This window comes from Dromaius novaehollandiae, chromosome 8, assembly GCF_036370855.1.
Source record: "Dromaius novaehollandiae isolate bDroNov1 chromosome 8, bDroNov1.hap1, whole genome shotgun sequence".
Classification (NCBI taxonomy): Eukaryota; Metazoa; Chordata; class Aves; order Casuariiformes; family Dromaiidae; genus Dromaius; species Dromaius novaehollandiae.
The window spans coordinates 11,210,722-11,221,021 of record NC_088105.1 but is presented as its reverse complement, the minus strand read 5'-3'; the positions used below and the strand labels follow the sequence as shown (position 1 = coordinate 11,221,021).

Here is a 10,300-nt window from a genome sequence, read left to right as displayed (position 1 = left end):
TCCCTGTCCTGAACAATTTACCACTGCAAACTGGGGATAAAGGCAGAGGACCATACTGAACAAGCAAGCGTCTGTAAGCAGTCATCCTGCTCTTCCCTCCACTGCTAGTGATGAGACTGATGCAGGGGTGCAGGGAGGGGGACACGGACACATGCATGCAGACTAGAGAGGAGATGGGTGCTGCGTACGCCCGTAAGTAGTCAGACCAAAGGATGTGGATCTTGAAACAGAGGCACAAACTGCAATTCCCTGCTGGGCTGATCTTTCCCAGAAACATTTCTCAGGGGTGTTGCTGGGATGATAAATGGGATGCTGGAAAGGCTGGCTGGGAAAAATGCAAGTGACTGCTTTTCCCAAGCTCCTCTGTCCCCCCAGAAGTGCAGTGTTTGTGCACGCCTAGCCGTTCCACCCCACTGCAGTGGGACGTCAGTGAGAACAAGATCACCAGTGAAGTGTTATCGGAAGGAGGCGGGTAGCAGTGCTTGGGGCACTCTGCCATCCCTCCAGGGCGTCTGGTCTAGATATGGAGTAAAACAGAGGTGGGACCTGCCTGACCCAGCAACTGTAAGCTCTGGCCAAGGCAAAGCTACCGCCACTGCAAAAGCTGCTGGTGAGGAGAAGACATGTTGGAAGGGATCGTGGGGCTGCAGAAGCAGCCTGAATTGCTGCATGCAGCAGCAGGATGAGCTAGCACGGAGGGATGGGCCCTGGCGCTGAGCGTGCAATGCCAGCGGGGCGTAGGAAGGCCGCCAGCCCAGGCACACCGCGTGGGGCAGGGTCCCGGCATGCACCAGCCTGGCGCAGGGGAGCCGTGGCCAGGGCACTGGCATCCTGGTATAAACTCCTATGTGAGTCGCCAAATTTCACCTGCTAGGACTTCTCCAGACCTGGACCTGTAACCCCGCAGAGGTGTGTAGTGGCTGAGGGGAGGGGGGAAATGTTGCCAGCAAAATCTTCCTGCTCAACTTCTGCCTTGATCTGTCCAATGTGAGGAATGTTGCAGCATCCTCTGACATACAAACCCCACGGCCCTGGGTCCTGAGATTGCTGTCCTGGTGTCTTAGGTTTGCAAATGCTGCTTAGGGCAAGGGCTGGCTACTGACTCACATCCTGTTTCCCTAAACCGTGCCTGCATGAGGGAATGAATATATTGCCTGGAGAATCTGGGCTCCAGGACTTTATTCATCACAGGGCTGAGGGTTCGTGAACAGCTTTGTCTGGATTGTTATGACTTCCTTTTGTGCTGTTTTTTTCTTTTTTCTTTTTTTTTTTTTGGCCCCCTTTTTTTAAGAGGTGCTGCTCTGCCAAAGCCCTCTCCACAGCGGCTGGCTCGGTGCTCGGTGTCACCTGGCACCTGTGGCACGGGCTGCCTCCCATCAGCCCGCCAGCACAGCGGGGCTGCCAGCACAAACCCCGGCACTTGTTCGGGGCTGGGAGTCAGGCGCTTGGTCAAAGCATTGGAAATGACTGGTGTCTCAGGCAGGGGCCACCTCTGTTTTAAATTGAGAGACAAGAAAAGCTAAACAGAGTTAAGAAAAGAAAAAAGAAAAAAAAGAAAAGAAAAGAAAAGATGGGGCCAGCCCCTTGCTGGAGCCCAGAAAAAGGAAGTATGCAGCTGGGGTGGGGGAGGGAGCGATGGGGGGGGTTTGCTCGCTGCAGCGTTTGGGCAGCGTCAGCTGCAGCCATGCGTGGAGATCTGCTTTCACACGCTCTGCGCGTTTGTGCAGTGTGGGGAGGGGGCACGAGAGCAGCGACCGCTTCCAGGAATCCCCCGAGCGCCAGATCTGCAGCGGGGCGCTGATAAACACGGTACCATTGCTGGCCCGTAACCGAATCCGCTCCCCGCATTAGCTGCTCCCTGCCCGGAGATCTTGTTAGCCTGACGAGTTGTCTGCACCCCAGCGTGTCAGGCCAGGACAGTGGGGTCGTGTGTCCCTGGGCAGCGAGGGGGGGGCATGGAGAGGCTGGATCCAGGGCCTGGGTCCAGGGCACCACCGCAGTGCCTCCGAGGCACCGAGCTGTGCAGGCAGGCGAAACGCCAGCTCGTGAGCATTGCTGCCGTCTCCCTGCCAGCCAGGACCAGCGCTTGTGAAATATGGGGAAAACACTGGCATTGCAGCAGCCCGGCTTGCTGTGACTCACCGGGAGCCACCTCCCGGCCCGGCTCCCTCCTGCACCGCTGTCCCCTGCTTGGAAACCCTCCCTGGCCTTGGCCCACCCGCCGCCTGCTCGGGCTCCTGAAGTCAGAAATAGCCGCTTGGCCGAGGAACAAGCATCCCTCCCTGCCGGCGCCAGACCTCCCCTTCCCACCTCCCACCGCGGCCGCGGGGCTGCCGGTAGCAGCACGCTCATTCACGGATAACGCCGGCTCTCTGCTGCCAGCTGCCAGCACTCCTCGAGCTGGCCCGAATCGGCTTTCTCTCAGAAATACGCCGTGCTTGGGTTTGTTCGCCTCCCTTCCCTCCCCTGCCTCTCCGGGAGGATGTGAGCTTGTTTATGGCTGTGCACAGGAAAGCTTTGCCCCCGCGCCGTGTCCCTGCTGCCTGCCTGCTGTTCCCCACCGGATCACCTCCGTGCCGGCACAGGGCCGGCCGCTGGTGTGCCTCACGCAGGGGCAGCCCACTGCCACCCCGATGCAAAGGCAGGGCAGGTCGCCTGGGTCGGAGCTTTGCTGTCTTCCCGGCAAATGCGAGAGGTGGTGGGAAAGTTCAGGTTTTGGGGGCTGGGAAGGGGATTTGGAGCAGAAATGCAAACTTCAGCAGTGGCCAGTGTGAAAAATCTCTCTCCAGGTTTTCTAAAGGCAGCTCCAACGCCACCCCCGACTTGGGGGGCCCGTCTGCAGCTGAGGGATTCAGAGGGGAGCAGCTGTGAGGCAATGGGGCAGACAGAGGGCTGGGAGAGCCTGTCCTGCCCGAGGAGATCAGAAGAGCTTGGTGGGTCTGGCTTAGCAAAGCAAGGGATATGGACACTCTATAAATACATGGGGAGTAAACGACAGAGAGGGAGGAGAGCTATTTCGGCTCGAGGACAATGTTGTCCAGCAGAACAGATGGGTGGGAAGAGATGGACTGAGCAGGCGGCACAGCAGAGCCTTTCCCAGCTACTGGAAAGAAGATTTTTGGAGAGCAGCTGTAGCGAGGAAGGTAATTTGGTTTCTTGGCATCGCTCCCTGACTACACTTTGAAACAGAGCTTGAACAGCTTAGGAAAGGACTTAAAATGACATGGTGAGTTGTGAGAGCATCTTCTGGGCCCTTCTGCTGTGTCCAGGGATCACAGCGGGACTCTGCAGCCCTGGGCAGGGAGGGCAGAAGAGCTGCCTGGGACCATGGGCCTGGGGACCCTATGCCGCTGGGGACCCCCATCCCCCAGACACTACTCCTGGCTGGTGATGGTGCAGAGGGCAGAGCCGACCCCATCCCACATGCTGTGCAGGTTCTGGACACCTGAGCACAGTCCCGGTGCTTTGTGAATCAACCCGGTGCTTTCCAGCCTCAGGAGGTTTCTAATGATGCTCAGAAGGCGGGAGATTAGGATCTGGCCTTCCTTTTAGACCTTAGCTTGATGGGGGTTTTTTGTGACGTACAACACGGCCAGGGGAGGCAGGGCCTGCATGGCCATCCCAGCCCTCTGCAGAGAGCAGGGTGGGTTTCCTTCTTGGTCAGTTTATTTGTATTTTTAGACTATGTTGAAGGCACAAGGTCACCAAAGTGAGTGAAATTCCACCCTGGAGTCTGGACTGTCTCCCCGTCCAGCTTGCGCCGTGTCCCTGTCCCACTCCTCCAGGGACAGGCCGAAGTCAACAGCTGAGCTGGGGCTCAAGTGTCCCGGCCGCAGCCGTGCCGGGGTGACGTCAGGCCGGGCAGAGGCAGGGGCCATTCTTTCGGCACAAAAACACCGCCGCCCGTCCATTACCTCACGGTCTCGCATCGGCTCCAAGGAGGGAGGGCAGGCTTCGCCCCAGCAGCAGCTGTGAGCTCTGGGGAAACAAGATCTGTCTGTTTGCAGGGACTGAGTTCACACTGAGAACAACAACAACAAGCCGGGCCAGGATGAACGCGGGTCCAGCGAAAGGTAGAATTGTTGTCACGAGGGTTTTGGTGCTGGGCTGTCCTGCTCTTCCTCCCTTTCCCATGTCCTCACCCGCTTCCTCCACCTCCTCCCACCACGCTCCCCGGATTTCCTCTCTTGGACACCAGCCACTTAGCAAAATGGCCAGGGACGGATCATGCTGCTCCACAATGGTGCTGCTCTTTGGGGCTAGATTTGCAAACCAGCCTCTCCATTCACAGGGGAGAGCTGCCTGCAGATGCCAGAGCCATATCTGACCTCCTGGGCAAAGCAGCCAAGGGGTACCAAGTCAGGGGGTGCGTAGAGGGCATCTTACCCCTTTGCTGGTTCAGATATGACCCAGCCCTGTTGCGCCTTTGCTGCTTGGTGGTGGAGAGCCTTCTTTGGCTCTGCCGTTAGCCTGCTCATCTAAGGGCCCAGAAATCCTGGGCCAAGAGTGAGACAACTGGCTGGGCCAAGGAGAGGGCTGAAGTGCTGTTCGTTGTGAGGCTCCAGTTTCAGGGCTCTCAGGTACTTTGCATAGCGTGGAGGTCAAATAAAGAGCGTGTCAGAGCCATAGCAGGGACGTTGAAATGGCTTCTGCAAGCAGAGCAGGTCCTGGCTGTGGCTCAGACCCCCTAGGCCTCTGCGAGAGAGCACTAGCATTGCTGCCTGGCCTCTTCCCTGGAAGGCTTCACACCTGCTGAAACACATCGCAGAGCCACATGACTGCTAGCTGTAGAGGAACATCTCTGCTTTGCTGGTCCTGCATATGATTTGGAATGGCAGGGTTGGATCGAAGTCCATGGCTGTGGCAGTCCTTCTGGGATAAGACTATGGCCTCAGCATAAACATGTGGGACACAAGGCTTTAGAAAAGGTAAGATGGCACAAGTGGAGTGAAGCATGTAAAAGAGAATAGGAGAGGTCTCCACTAGTGGCTAGACTGACTGTGTCAGAGTGCTGACGTACTGTAATCCGGAGAAAATAGGATCTGAGGGGCCATGATGGGTTTTTCTCTAGGCGCCCTCCAGAGTCACCTACTCAAGAGTATCGACTCCTCTGCCTATGGAACAGAGCGCCCTGGGCAGCTTTGCTGTGGCGGTCAATCAGAGGGGATGCTTGAGACTAGCAGGTCTCTCATGAAATTCCCAGGGAGTGTCATGGGAGAGGGTGAATGATGCTGGTCTTGAGGCCTTCAGATATCTGTTCCTGGCCAGGAACAGATGCTACAAGCTCTCTCCTCCACAGCTGCAACTGCTGAAATGGGGTGGGATGAGCCAGCAACCATAACAGCAGCGTCCCTGCTATTATTACCTCTAAATAGCAATTCTGAGAAGACCCACCTGGGAATGAGGGTCTTGCTATGCTACATTCTCCGTGCTGGAGATTTGTCCTGGGTTGGCATACATGTCCCTGGATGTCTTACTGCAAGTTATCTCAGCAGAGGATTCATTCAGCAGGATGACAGACTCCTTGCCCTTGAAGAGCTGGTGGCATAGAGACACTAAGGCAAGGAAGGTACAAAGCAGGGAAGAGCAGAAAGCTCAAATACAGTGAGGAGGAGGCCAGAGTGTACCGTGCTGGTTTGACAGACCGATGAGTTGGCAATGTGGTGAGTCAAAAGTTGGGAAGGGAGGAAACCTAGCAAAAAGGAATGTGTGGGGGTTTAAAATGCTGCAGCACACCTCCTTTTGGACATATCGCAGCGTTTCCTTTGTCTTCACATCTGAGCACTTCTTTAAGGGCCTCCTGCTGATTACTTTCTCCAGCAGCCAGAGAAGGGACATGTCAGAGTCTGGGCAGGCTGTGAGGGTTTCAGGCTGAGCAAAGACACTGGCAATCAGTTCAACCGGTCCATCGACTGGGTCCCAAAGGACTCGGTGGGCTGTAGAGTAACAGTCAGCAGTTGCTACTCACTCCTGAAACACCAGCATCCTCTGGGCATAATGTGTGAAGGATGTTTCACCAGCAGCGCAACACCACACTTTACTGACTTGATAAAGACATCATCTCCAGCAACGAAATGTCTGCTAACATCCAGCCAGGGCTGGGGTTCAACAGTGACTCAGGCAGACGGGAGTCTCACATCTTGAGTCACCATTGACGGTGCCACTGAAGGCATCCTTGTTGCTGGGAAATCTGCCTGGGAGTGGGGGCCCGTCCACCCACTTTGACTTAAAAGGGGCAATGGCCTCACAGCCTGCCATGGTGTGGCTGCAGCAAAAAAAAACGTCACTGCACAAGCCAGCAACAGCGAGGCTTGAAATAAAGAGAGAAACTGTCCCCTGGGATGCTGACTCAGCTGGAAACTGTAGCCAACACATGCTTCCAGGAAGAGCAGAGAAGGTCTTCAAGGCAACCAATTTTGTTTAGGTATTAGGACAAGATGTGCTGAGAGTCATCATTCCAGAGTTGCTCCTTGCGACATGTGAAACACCTTCCTCTGGATTTGCTGATGATCCTACAGGAGACGGTTTTCCCTGCATGGACTGCCCAAAAGACTGGCATGACCTGGCTCGGGTGGTGCAAGCACCCAGCGGTACCTCGCCATGCTACCAGTCAGTGATGACTGGCTCTCTTCTAGCTTCACAGGATCTAGTAATTTTTGTCATCAGTGAATCTTTTTTACCCTTTGAGGTGATTTAAGGGTAATCTCTGAATTTCTTAGCCTGGTGTTTGCAAATACTTCTGTTCTCCCTGCTTCATCTGTATGGTGTACACACACACATGCACACGCACATACACACACACACAAACATGCAGGGGACTAGCTGCTTTGATCTGAAAGCTGAATTTACCATGAACTTTTCCTGCATGGGAGGAGTCAGGTTGGACCAACATTCAAATTAGGGCTTGAGCCTAAGAGATAGCGAAGAGCCCTGCACAAGAGGAGCTGAAGCCAAGGAGAAGGAGCACCGGAGACACAGAGCACTGCTGTTTTTGCCGGAAACACGAAGCAGCCTTTGGCTGTCCTGGCTGCTGTGTGGCAGGTTTGCAGGCTTGCATCACTGACTAACATACACTGTTTCCCATGCACTTTTTGATGTTTCATTAGCCTGTTACTCTTGTGACAGCTGGAATGAACATGCCATGGTTCAGCACTATTTTTATAGTTTTCAAAGGGTTTCTTTTTTAACCATTTTTTTTCTTCCTTCTATCCGTTGGAAGAGAAATTTTCCAGACATCTGGCAGAGCTGGTTCAGGGCTTCTTGGAAATGAGGCAACCTGCATCTCAGTGTCTCCAGGATGAGGGCTGAAGCAGCTTGGTTGGAGGCAGCAAGGCTAACCTTAGGGCACAGTATAGCTGAGGAGGTGGTGGGATTTCAGAGTGTTAAGGAGAAGATGCTGTAACTCCTTCTGCCTGGTTTTTGTCCTGCCCTCTTTGATCTCCATTTTGGGGTGTGGGATCTCTTTTCTGACACGTCCTTCCCTGCTGTGGTTACATAGGATGGTGTTTTGGGGAAAAGGTGTCCTGGCTCTGCTGGGCGAGCACATGGATAGGGATGCCCCTTCGGTGCTGAACCTGGTCCCTCTGCCTGGCCGTGCTGAGAGCAGGAGCTCACCTCCATCCCTGTACTCACAGCTAGCCTGGCCTCCAATGCATTACAGTTTTGGGGTGATTTGCTCCCTCTGATCCACACATGCAACTCAGTGTACTGTGTCTCCATAACCTGTCCTTTGCCTACACGTTCCAGGTGTCGTACTACCAGTCAGTATCTCTGCTCTGGACTATCCCCTTTGTTTTTTTCCAGCCCTTCTTTTCGGACACTCATCCTCTATTCCAAAACAGGCTGTTTCCCCTAATAGCAAGTGCTCAGCTGCCAGCAAATGAAGCAGTTGCTTTTACTTATGCACGAAATCTTCCACTTGTGCTTATTGTCCATGCAGGAAATGTCTGCCCTCCTGTGTTCAAAGTCCCCTCCAAAGAGAAGCAAAGGGTGCACTGACCTCACGGGGTAAATATTTTCCATGACTCTCCTCCACGTCCTTCCAAGCTCAGCACCTATAGCTGAAAGCCAGCTCCATGTTTGAAGCTGGCTAGGCTGAACCTATGGGCCCTGCCACCTGCTCCTCAGTCGTGGTGAGTGTTTGCAATAGGGCATCAGGCTGAATTTTGCCCTCTCCTTGTTCCTGTGCATGCTGCAATGCCTTTGCAAAGACAAGCCCGAAGGCTTCAGCCACCCCTCTGCACCCCGCTCCAGGGACTCTGCTGGCAAACAAAAAAGCCCACGGGCCCTTGTGCAATTCCTGAGTGAATACTGAATCCTGCAAGCTTGTTGTGATGGTTCCTCCAACACCTCCCCAGCCCAGTCGCAGGCTAAGGTGTGCTGTGTGGTTATGGGGTGCTGCCAAGCCAGCCGCGATGCTGAATGCAGCAGACTCAAAACAGGCACCAACCAACCATGGGCCAAACGTGGGCTGCAGCGGGGTTGTTCTGAACTGGGAACAAATTGGTGAACAGCTTGTCACCAGGCAAAGGAGGGGACATTTATTATCTCAGCTGAATGAGGATGGGCAGATGATTTAACAGGTATTTCCCACCTCCAGCTTCTCTGCTTCTGCTGTTGCTGGAAGGACTGTTCTTTCCCTTGCAGACTCCTGCCCCTGACAGCTAGAGCTGAGGCGCAGAGCTCTTCTCGAGGAGGCGGGGACACTAACGCCTGGTGCTGATCCCCGAGGGGTTTTGGCAGCTGGATTTACAACAGCTGGCTCTCACAGGTATTGCAGGGGCCAGGGCCCTTCAGGGACAAGGTCTGTTTAATTCGCAGCCACAAAAAGTCAGTGGTTTTCTCCTGCCACCGCTTTGCTAAGAGGGGGTCCTGTGGCTGTTCTCCTCCCCGGACTTTTCAAACGACATGCTCCAAGCGCCTGCAGTGGCCACGTCCCACACACAGCGGAGTCCCCGGGGCGGATCAGCCTGCTTCATGGTGGGGCTCATAGGGCTGGGTCTGTACCCCCCCCCCCCGTGAAGCAGGGAGAAAACACACTGCCCCGCCAGAAAGAATGACCAGCACGTGTCACACACTGGGAGGTGTCGAAAGAGCCCTGTGCGGGCCTCGCAGGCAGCCCTTGCCTTCTGCTTTGGCCATGTAGGGAAAAATCACTCGAGTAATTTGCTCTGGGCAGTCTAAAGTCCTTTATATCTAGGGCCAGGCCTCACCTACAGCAAAACTGTCTCTGCACATGAGGCCAGGAGAAAGCTATGATCTTCCTTCCAGGAGCTCCTCCTCAGTTTTTATGTGAGATACCAGTGTTTCCCAGTTCTTCTCTGTTGGAGAAGTGACATTCTTATTTATAGGTTTATTAATGCTAGAGAAAAAAAAGGTTTTTTTTCACCCAGAAAATATTAAACAACCATTCATGTGTCTGTTCTTTGGGGTTTTGTTTTCATTGCAATTTTTAGAGATCTGTTAAAAAAAAGATTGTTTTCTGGCAACCAGTGAAGTCTTCTCCACAGCTCTCCTGTTGGTAGCTTCATGGGGATGTTTAAGCAGGCAGTACCATGATTAGCTGGATCTGGGCTCACGGTGAGCCTGTGACTTCCAGGGTTCGTCAGGTACCTGCTGCAGAGCAAGTGATGGGCTCCCTCCTTCCCATGCCCTTGAAGAAATGTGTGTGTGTGTGCATGGTGCTGGGCACTGCCCTACAGCTGCAAGCTTTAGTGCTCTCTTGCAGAAGCATCAAATGTGCAGGCTGCTTGCTACAAGTGGGGAAGGAGGACAGCCTCTTTGCTTGCCCGTGCACAGAAGATGCATGTGTTGCTGGCATGTCACTGCATTTAAGATGCACCTATTTTTGTCCGCTCCTTGTGGAGGATATGTATCTTTGCACTTAGGCAAGTGCTGCGTTCCTCCTTGCAAACACCAAAATGTATCTTTGTGCTTGGGCAGTTGTGAAGACCATTAATTGTGCATCACACCTGAAGGCAGGGAGGCAGCAGCTCAGTGTCCAGGGAAATAGCGCTCTGCTGGAAGTCATCTTCCTCTCAGAAACTGGGACGGGGGTGGGGGGGGGGTTGCATCATCTGTCAGAGGCTCACTTAGCTAGATATATAAATCTTGCCTTTCCTGGAGGCCTGGGTCTTCCCTTGGGCTGCTCTTCTATCTCCTCGCATTTCTGGGGAAGGGAAGCTGCGGCTAACCTCACTGCAAACAAAAATTAGTCGGGTTTTTTTTTGTTGCTTTGGGGTTTTTTCATGCTCAGTTTGAACAATAAAACATCTGTTCTTGAGCCCGGCAGCTGGGCCAA

General features: G+C 54.0%; 1 long non-coding RNA gene across 1 annotated transcript; it reads left to right on the top strand.

Moving 5' to 3' along the window:
• The first annotated feature begins 518 nt into the window (after positions 1 to 518).
• LOC135329005 (uncharacterized) lies at positions 519 to 9,421 on the top strand. The gene is made up of 2 exons (XR_010390124.1): positions 519 to 909; positions 7,940 to 9,421. It is a non-coding gene; the product is annotated as an uncharacterized LOC135329005 (long non-coding RNA).
• Positions 9,422 to 10,300: the final 879 nt, after the last annotated feature.